The 10255-nt window shown below is 47.4% G+C and overlaps 1 long non-coding RNA gene across 1 annotated transcript; it reads right to left on the bottom strand.

The window, feature by feature from the left end:
* Positions 1 to 2471: 2471 nt before the first annotated feature.
* On the bottom strand, positions 2472 to 8950 carry LOC117802211. The gene is made up of 3 exons (XR_004625273.1): positions 8692 to 8950; positions 8024 to 8229; positions 2472 to 4306 (listed from the first exon to the last, which is right to left on the bottom strand). It is a non-coding gene; the product is annotated as an uncharacterized LOC117802211 (long non-coding RNA).
* Positions 8951 to 10255: the final 1305 nt, after the last annotated feature.

The raw sequence follows: 10255 nt of genomic DNA, 5'->3' as shown, positions 1-10255 counted from the left end.
GAAGCTTCTGCCTGGAAGATCCCTGCCCCCCCTTTTTAAGATCTATTTATTTATAAATAGGGGGAGGGGAAGAGGGAGACCAGCAGACTCCCCGCTGAGCACAAGCCTGTTGTGGGGCTCGATCACAGGACCAGGAGATCATGACGTGAGCCGACACCAGGAGTCAGACACTTAACCAACTGAGCGCCCAGGAGCCCCCAAGGTCCCCATTTTAAGTTTCTAAGGAGCACATTCTACTCAGACATCCCGCCTAACCTGACTGCCCCTCTTCTGTTTCTGTTTTCAAAGGAACCATTTCGTGAAAAGGCATCCTGCCCTGAGCTGCCCTGGGCTGTGCATGTTACCATCAGCTGTGCCATTATGCCATCGAGCTGGATGCCTGCAGCATTTCTTCAGCTTAGTAGTCATGAACTAAATGCTAAAAATAGAGCATTCAAAATTATAGGGTGAATTTGGACATTTCTGAACACACATGAGAATGCATTTCTTTTGGGCTGAATGGTCTGAGTTGCCTATTTATGCAATACAAATGCGTGTGATAGCTGGAGGCTCCCAGTGTTCTCTTTTTTGGCTACTATTCAGCAGTCCTGAAAACTGAAAGCCCACTTGCTTCCTGGCCAACCGGAGGAGTAACACAAATGTCACTTGGCCTTGCCAACTCAGATGTCCTAGGGTCATGCTGTTAGGGGGGTCAGAGGAGGAGCGGAGACAGTGGTGGAGGGGTCTTCATGGTAGCCAGACCCCTCCCCAGCTCTCCAGAGGCTCCCCTGCCATTGTGTCAGGAGAGGCCATGCTATCTGCATTTTACAACAAAGAGAAATTTATAGAGGAAATGTACGGCAGACAGAAACTTGGCATCACAGATTAAAGCCAAAAGTCTTACACAATTTCAATAGATATGTCTGTGGATCTTCGCGGGGGCCCTACTCTCCTGGTAGCTGGGTGCTCTGGGCTGTCTGGAACTAGGCCATTGGCAAGCATTAATCCATTAACATTTTCTATGTTTCTCCTAAAACATAGAAAATCCCTGTTCCTTCCTGGTTATGAGTAGGTTGCTTTCCCCCTTTTCTGGGCATTTCTCATTCCTGGTTTATAAGCTAGTTTGCTGTGCTGGAAAACCTTGGCCAACATTACCAGAAGCTGTCCTCTGAGCGTCCTCCCCCAATTCTCCTGTCTCCTCGGTTATGACAAAAGAGCTGCATGTATCACAGAAGGGTCAAGAGGCTCTTCTCTCCTCCCAATCCGCATTCCTGCTCCAACTCAAGGCTCATTATATACATCTGGGTCCCCTCCGCAACAGCAAGAATTATGCTCCTGAGCATCTATGTGGGAGGGAAATTCATACTTAAGGTTATGGGGGAAAAATCATGTGGGGTGTACTGGATTGAAAAGTGTTCCCTCAAAATTCATGTCCACTTGGAACCTGTGAATGTGACCCGATTTAGACGTAGGGTCTTTGTAAATGTAATGAAGTAAAGATAAGTTCACACCAGACAAGGGTATTTCCCACATCCAATGTGACTAGCGTTCTTATGACAAGGGCAAGTTTGGACACAGACATGCACGAGCAGAAGGCCACATGGGGCTGGAAGCAGTCTTCGAGTGATGCTTCTAGAAGCCAAGGATTGCCAAGGATTCCTGGCAACACCGGAGACCAGAGGGGAGGAGGCATGGGACAGATTCTGCTTCAGAGTTCCCAGAAGGAAGCAACCCTGCTGACGCTTGGATTTCAGACTTCCAGCCTCTGGAACTGTGAGACAATAAGTCAGTGTCGTTTTGAGCCCCTCAGCTCGAGGGCATTTGTTAAAGCACCCATAGGACACAACGCAGGGCGTTAGGACTGGGAGTGCATGGTTAATTGCCCTTATTAAGTTGCCTGCACTCTGAGACGAAAACGTAGAGATAAAACATCAGTTAGGGAGATTATCAGTAACATTTTAATGCATCTGAAATTGGTAGTCTTGAGAACTTTGTGATGGTTTGCTGCTTACCATTCCCTGTTGGATAGAGACTTTTCAGGATTTCTCTCTCCATCCATTTCAATAAGACACCTGTGACTTTATTTTTCTTCGTGTCAGATAATGCAGAGTAAGAGGCATTTTCTTCTGGGTCTACGTGATATGGAGAACGCTCACCTGCCCACCCCACCCCCCACGTGGCACACAAAGCTGTACAGGTGAGGAGCAGGACAGCTGTAAGGTGTGGGTTAACCGCGCCTGCATCTTTGATCAATCTCAGATTCACTCTTGGAACTCTATACCACAGCTTTGCTGTATGCTTTATCTCCCATTCTCTTCCTAAACCTCAGTTTCCTCTTTTTCTGTCTTCCCTGAGTGGCGCTCACTAGGAGGGGACATGGGTTGACAGTGAGGTGAGAAGCTAGTGCAAATCTTAGCAGTCAGACCCCGGACACACACGTGTGCAGTATGTTAACAAAAGGCATGTGTAAGTATGTTCATAGCAGCACAAGTTTTAATAGCCCCCAAAGCAGAAATGACCCAAATAGTCTTCTCAAATAGGACAGAAAAATACATTGTGGTATGTTCATAAAATGGAAAACCACACAGCAATGAGAATGGCATACGCAAAACCAGATGAATCTCACAAACATAAGGTAAAATTAAAAAAAAAATTAGACACAAAAAACATGATATAAGATCTTATTTACATAAAGTTCAAAAACAGAAACCTGGAACTCTGGTGTTAAAAGTCCGTGTGAAGGCTGCCATTGCAGGTGGAGTGACCCAGACCATGAAGGAGCCTGGAGGGTGCTGGCGACACCCGTTTCTTGGTCTGGGTGCTCTTGGTTCTGGTGCGTTCCTTTATTGAGAAGTCATCAATCGGTGCCCTTGTGAGAGATGCACAGTCAACAGTATTCGCTGGGGACTCACCATCGGCCAGTCCTCTTTCTCCCAGTCCTCTGGGAGGAGGTCAGCAGTGCTCAGCAGTAGAGAGGAGACCGCCAAGAACAAGGAGATAGACCACCAGAGATGTGACAAGACCTTCCCAGGAAAATCCCCTCAGGCATGCGGACTCTGGTGGCCCACACTGGAGGGCAGTGCACATTCTTTCTTTCTGAACACGCTCTGACAACCCAACATGTGGTTTCTCCATTCTGTGCTTGACCATAGGCTCCCTTTAAATCCCATATCACATAGGGCTCTTTATAGGAAATGCATGGCATCTTCAAATTACAAGATTTTAGGGGCGCCTGGGTGGCACAGCGGTTAAGCGTCTGCCTTCAGCTCAGGGCGTGATCCCGGCGTTATGGGATCGAGCCCCACATCAGGCTCCTCCACTATGAGCCTGCTTCTTCCTCTCCCACTCCCTCTGCTTGTGTTCCCTCTCGCTCGCTATCTCTATCTCTGTCAAATAAATAAATAAAATCTTTAAAAAAAAATTACAAGATTTTAATGAGGATTTTATGAAGGGACTATTTGCAATGTTAAATCAGGGTACAAGGAAATGACAGGTAGTAGTAACAGCCAGGACCATCAGCATCCCTCAGCCAGAAGCAGTGAGGGCCGCTGGTGAGTACAGAGTCCCGTGCAGACGGCCACCTTGAGAAGAGCTAACACTCTAGTTCAAGAAACTTAGCACATCAGGGGCGCCTGGGTGGCGCAGCGGTTAAGCGTCTGCCTTCGGCTCAGGGCGTGATCCCAGCGTTGTGGGATCGAGCCCCACATCAGGCTCCTCTGCTATGAGCCTGCTTCTTCCTCTCCCTCTCCCCTCTGCTTGTGTTCCCTCTCTCGCTGGCTGTCTCTATCTCTGTCAAATAAATAAATAAAAAATCTTTAAAAAAAAAAAAAAAAGAAACTTAGCACATCAGAAGCAACTCCTCAGGAAAGGTGGTTGGGGAGCAAATACTGAAGGCTCCCCGCTGCTTTCTCTCAAACCCAACACGTCCGCCCCACAGCTCCACCCTGGAGTGCTTTCCATTTATTTGCATTTCACTTATCTTAGACTTGGTAATACAGAAGCATCAGGGAGGACAGGTCCATGGTCATGGTTTATGCACCTTTAAAACATGAGTTATTTTGCTGGAGTATGACACATACTCAGAGAGGTGCCCCCATAAGCAAATCGCTCAATGCATTTTCACACCACGGTCGTTGCTGTGCAGACATCAGGCTGGTGGACGTCAGCTAACACGTCAGGCTGAGGGGCGTGCAAGGTGGTACAGGACAGCTACCATGAGGGTGAGTGGGCCATAAATCAGACCAGGCTTCTTGTTTCTGGTGTTCTCAGAAAATTATGGATTTTCCTGAGGAGAAAAATTATCAGAGGAAGATGCTTGCTTCGAGTTCTGGATAGGAAAGAAAAACAAGATAATTAAGTGGGATGGAATGGATTGAAGATTATGCAGGAAGTGTCATGCCATATTTTATAGAAAGAGTGGCATATCAGTCATTTGTGTCCAATTTCCTTTACTTATATGGAAGAAGCAAGAACCATTAAAAATGTCATGAGTAAACGTCGTTAATCCCAAGGCATGACTTGCTTGAGAGCAGAGATGTTAACATTTGGGATGGTTTTAGTGTAAAAAAGAAGACGTGTTTATAGAAACTGCATTGAAATCTTGAGGCCGACAATGGGCTTAATAAAAACGTCTAGCTCTATTTTTGCTACTTTATCCCCTGAAATTCGGTACAATGAGTCAGAAGAAAAGTACCCTAATATATATTGCCACTCCATCAAATTCACTGTCACAGTGGGCCAGGGACTTAATGATACTGACCAGACTTTACAAGTATCGGATTCTTTTAGTCCATTAATAATATTTAGGGTGTGTGGTAACCACAAATGAAGTTATGGTGGTGAGGCCTGTAATAACCAGCCTCCGTGTCTTGGGCTTACCTACTTTCTGGTTATGTTTTCCATATAGGATTACATAATTGGCTAGCGAATGCATAATGGTTTGGATGTCATAATGGCATGGCCTGACTTCCTAGCGGGCCTTCACTTTCTGAAAACCAGATTCATCCAAAAACTTAAAAACCAAATAAATATTCCTCAAGTGATTGCTACATTCCAGTTGTCATCCGGCTTGTAATGACTGGTTTTCAGTGTTCGGTGATGGCCCGAGCCTAGAATAAATCTTGTCCCAATCCTCCATGTCAGCACAGGCATTAAAGACCATAAACCATGCTCGGCCTCGTCTGTCAGTCGCCACCACGTTCCGAGCGCCGGCTAAAGTAAACCTGGCTGGCCGGCCCACGCAGTCACCCCACAGACGTTTTATGGCTGCTTTTTCCTAAGCCAGATGAAAATGATTACGAACTACAAGGGCTCTTTTGATATGACCTATTAATACCACGCTATTTTTTGGATGGGGGCGGGGAGGTGGCAGGGGTGTTGGCACGGGACAGCTAAGAAGTGGGCACTGCCGCCCGCCCTCCCTGAGCAGGCCCTGGCATCGGAAGCCCGTCACCCTCCCCAGTTCCCGGGGTGCAAGTGTGCCTGCCTGGCCTGGGTCTCCCACACTGCTGTCGTGCTGCTGTCCATCCTTTCTCTGGGAAAGAATGTTCGACATTCAAGCTATTCCAAGCAGCATCCTTGATGTCTCGTTTCATGGGTCCGTTTCACACCGCAGTGATCGTTAGCTGTTAACTTTCATACCTCGGCTGTTTGTGTTGGCAGCTCCCCCTGTTTTGCTAACTGGATGGAATCAGGCAAAGGCAGCCTCCCCTCCACACACGGGAAGGGGCGCCATCTATCATCCCTCTGCCAGCCAGCAGGACGCCCGGCTGAGGCCCGGGGCAGGGCCAGAGGGCAAGTGTCCTCCATCTGTCTCTTTCTCCCTCCCTGAGCTGTGAGGAAAATGCTGAGGCAAAGATTTCACTCACAACCTTTTGGAAAAACTTTGAAGCAAAGTGTATGAGGAGAATCGGCATGGTTGAGTCAGCAGAGAATAATGGGGTCAGGAAAGGAGGAGAAGCAGGGCTGATACCTGCCATGCTGGGCATGTCTTCTATGAGGAAGTCCTTTTCACAGCATTCATAACATGGAAAGTGCCTGTGTGGGAGGTGGTGTGTTTTCTACTCGCACTCACTCAGGAGGGTCAGAAACATTCGCCCTTGCAAACCTTTTCATAAGTTCAGATCTCAAGGCTCATCAAAATTGATGGACACTACCCTGTGTCGAAGGGAAGAAGAATAGGCAAGGAAAAATAGAGTTTTAACATGGAAATTTCCTTGAATTAGGGATAAAATTGAATATAGAGTCTGAAAGACAGAACATAGAGTACAGAAAGATGGTTAAATTTGGATAATGGGTTAGAGTTAAATGTCAGACAGGATTCTCCCTCTATTGGCTTCTGCTGAGAGAAATAGGAACGATAATACTTCACCCAAGATTGACCTCCATATTTCTCTCGCTCATGGTCTGTGTCTGGCACTAGTCTTCAAGAAATGTTTGCCAATTGCTCCCAGTTTGGTTTCTTCAATTTTTACTTAAGGTTTCCATATTTGACCACATATTCACTTAAACATCTTCCAGACAAAGAGAGAGCCTTTGGACAACTTTCAAAGAATCTAACCAAGATGGCGTTCCTTGAGCACTGCCTGCTGTGAACCCCTCATGTCTGTGGTGTCTAGCTGGCCCTGGGCAGAACTTGGTTTGAGCATGGCCTAAGCAGGAGTTAGAATCAACCTAGAGTGACAGCTGAGATAGGCACTGGAAGAGGAAGAAAGGAAGAAAAACAAATGTGTTCGCTTGGAGCGTTAGGACTGGAATTGGAGGAGCCATCTTAGGCACTCCCATGAAGAAATGGTTAGAGATTTCAACGCATACAGTCATCTCCGTGGAAGAACACGCCAGCAGGGATCCTAACAAGTGAGAACTGAAAGGTAGGGAAAGCCTTATTCTGGAATGCTGATCTTAATAAGGAAAAATTAATTTTGTTTCAAAAAAAAATCACATAGAAGTGACAATGTACGTGTGACCCACACAGAGTCACTTTCTGGCAGCGTTTTGGGGCTTCCTTTATTTCAGGGCACCTTTCCACATCTTCTCTCTCGTCCGACCATTTTGGAGCCATTTCTCACAGGCTCAGAGTCATTTACAAATAGACTATTTGCTCTTCTGTTGCCTGGTTGGGGGGGCCGTGGGAGAGCTATTTAGCCTCCGTGAGTCTCTGTTGATTCATCCGTGAATGAGAAGAACATTAATTACCTCTTGAAATTCCTATGATAAGTAAATGCAATGATATCCAGGTAAAATACGCACAATTGAATTTTGCATTTTGCATCAGGCTCTCACTTTTCTATTTAGGGAAACAGGAGACTGTTGACCCAGAAAGACCATTTTGTCTCTTACTCTTAATTTTTAGAGGCCAACACTCCACATTTTCCCCAGAAGCATATTTTGGTATCTTATATCACAGACAGCCACAAATGTTATGCTAGTTGGTGGAAGCAAGCGACATGGCTCGACTGTCCAAAGAGCATAATCGGACGCAGGGAGAAACCTGGGACGGGGGACAGAGGACACACAAGGTGAGACAAGAGAACAGGAAAGATTGGGAAGGACGCTGCTGTGGAAGAAGAAGAAAACCCAGAACACAATGAACACAGTGTGGGGTCACCAGTGCCCTGAGCATCACTGTCTTTTCACATGCCTGGGACTTAGCCCTGGTTCCACATCTGAACCTTCGAGACACCCATCTGAGGCCACCATCATGCTGTTTCTGTTCGCACTGCGCGTCTTCCCTCCCCGCAGTGTCGTTCAAGGTCGGCCTGCAGGCTCTCTAGCCCAGGAGCGGACATTGCCTGTGCCTGTCACTTTCCCATCTGTGGTGCTCTCCGTTACATACAAAGCCACCCCACCCTCACAGGGCTTAGAACATTGTGTTTGGTGCATTCCGGGCCGGGCTCTGAAGAAAGGGCTGACTGACTTGGAAAGCTGTTCAGCTGGAGCTATCGTGTATCGCCGAGGACACCACGGAAAAGCCAGGACCTCCAGATCAGAGCGCAGGCCAAGAGATAGAACTGAGGTCCGAGAAGGAGTCTGTTCCCATACCTACCGACTCCTTCGCTGCTAGAGCCCCGGGGAGTCTTCTCCTTGTGAGCAAGAGCAGCAATGAGCCTCTTCTTGGGGTGCAGTGCTGTGGGGAAGCATGGGAAACAAGGCTGCTGGGAGCCTCCGGTTGCTTTGGGAAAAGACTTTCTCCCTGCTGGATGGTTGAACCTCTCATGAAAGGGACATCTGCCAGTAAGAAGGAACCAGGATCTGCACAGACATAAAAATAATTGAAACCATCTACCAGGGCCATGCTGTGTGCTTTCCATGTGTTAGCCCTTGAAGGGTAACAGGAGCCCTAGGAGACAGGACCACCATTGCCCCATTTCACATTTGAGGACACTGACACACAAGGACAAAGAGATTTGCTCGAAGCTGCCCACCCTTTAGGGGAGACGCAGGATTCCAATTCCAGTCCAATCTCTACAGTACACCAGTGGGCTCGGAATGGTTTTTACATTTTTAAATGGTTGACAAAAATTAAGCTAGGATGATTTCATGGCACATGAAAATTACATGAAATTCAATTTTTGGTGTTCACAAATACAGTTTTATCAGAACACTGCCCCACTCATTCTCTTATGTCCTGCCTGTGGCTGCCTTTGCACTAGCATGGGAGCTGAGAAGCTGTGACAGAGACCACATAGCCCACAGGCCTAAAATATTTATTACCTGACCCTGTACAGGGAAAGTTGACCAGACTCTGCTCCAAACCAGTGGTTCTCCAAGGTCAGTGTGGATCAGCATGTCCTGGAGGGCTTGTGAAGATGCAGATTGCTGGGCTCCACCCCAGTGGTCTGGGCAGGGCTGGAGAACTTGCATTTCTAGGAGAACTTGCATTTCTAGGAGAATCTTCCAGGGGCAGTTGATGCCGCTGCTCCAGGGACCGCGTTGAGAGCCACTGCTCTCGCGATGCTGTGCTCCCTGCACAGGGCCGCTGGATGGGATGAAAAAGGACTCAGGAAGTCCTTAGTGATGCCCAGTATATAGTCACCTTTTAAGAAAGTGCTCCCACTGACCATTTCCCGGTTGAGTGATTGTGGCTCGGGCAGCAAGCTTATCAGGGAGAGGAAGCCAGACCTGTCTTCAGAGTGAACCACAGCTCAAGCTCCATGAAACTACGAAGGGGCCACAATCAAGGGGTGCAGAGTGGAAACGAACCATACTCAAGGATGCCAAATGGAGTTTAGTAAGTATTAAGTCCCAGGAGAACAACAGGATAGGTGAGTTTTCTGTATGTACTAATGCTACCCCAGCTGTCCTGCCAATCACTAAAGTTCGGATAGGACACTGAATCAGCTGCCGGGACCATGTTCCCCCCTCTGCATATTCGCACGTTCCTTTGCAATCACAGCTCACTATAGTTAAGTTACTCACTTTCTTATGATCTTGAGGAATTCAACCGGCAGGACGAGAACCTACAGGCATTGGCCCAGTGTCCCAGTTTGGCCTTCCTGGAAGCAGACCTTGAGATTAGCATGCCCATGGGGCTTGCTACAAACCCAGGTTGAGAGAGGAGCTCCGGTGGGTGGAGAGGGAAGTTGGACTGTTGCAACATCAGTAGTCCCAGCCTGCCCCTTCCCCCCCCAATGACCGAGGCTTGTGAATGGCAAGATTATATCTTTAAGAGCTGCAACTCTGAGGCTCAAATATAGAATACGTTTGAGCAAGTCACACTCAGGAAGGGGCCTGTTCTCCCTTGAAGACCTCTTGTGGCAGGGGCAGGACGCTCCTAGTGGGAGCAGGTTGTGCAAGACCAAGCTTCCACAGCACCACCGTGTGGCAGTGAGAACAACTGCAGCGGTGATTCCTTGGGGTTTCTCTCCAGCGGCCGTTCCAAGAGCAGTCCTCACGTCTTCCCTCCGCCTTCGACCCCATACATTTTTGGAGCTTATGGGCATTTCCAGGAAGGGGACGCTTAAGAGAGCAATGTTAAAAGTTTCATGTTTTGATTTACCACGTGAGAAAATCAGAGAGATTTGACAGGATCTGTGCTCTGGTTTGTGGGTCATGTCAATTCACATAGGCTTGAAATACTGATAGGACCATCATGGTTTTTGTTTTTGTTTTTTTCCTGGTTTCTCAAATGCCACAATCAAAGCGTTGCCTGCATAAGCACTGAATTCACAGCTTCTAGACCCATGGTGGTCACAGAATCTTATCTCTGGGAAAAACAATTATGAGGTAAATATTCAGAAAGTTAAATTCATAAATTTCAAGTACTGTTTTTTATTCC

This window comes from Ailuropoda melanoleuca, chromosome 5 (assembly GCF_002007445.2).
Source record: "Ailuropoda melanoleuca isolate Jingjing chromosome 5, ASM200744v2, whole genome shotgun sequence".
In the NCBI taxonomy this organism is placed as follows: Eukaryota; Metazoa; Chordata; class Mammalia; order Carnivora; family Ursidae; genus Ailuropoda; species Ailuropoda melanoleuca.
The sequence above is the reverse complement of the archived record's forward strand: the minus strand, read 5'-3'. Positions and strand labels throughout refer to the sequence as shown.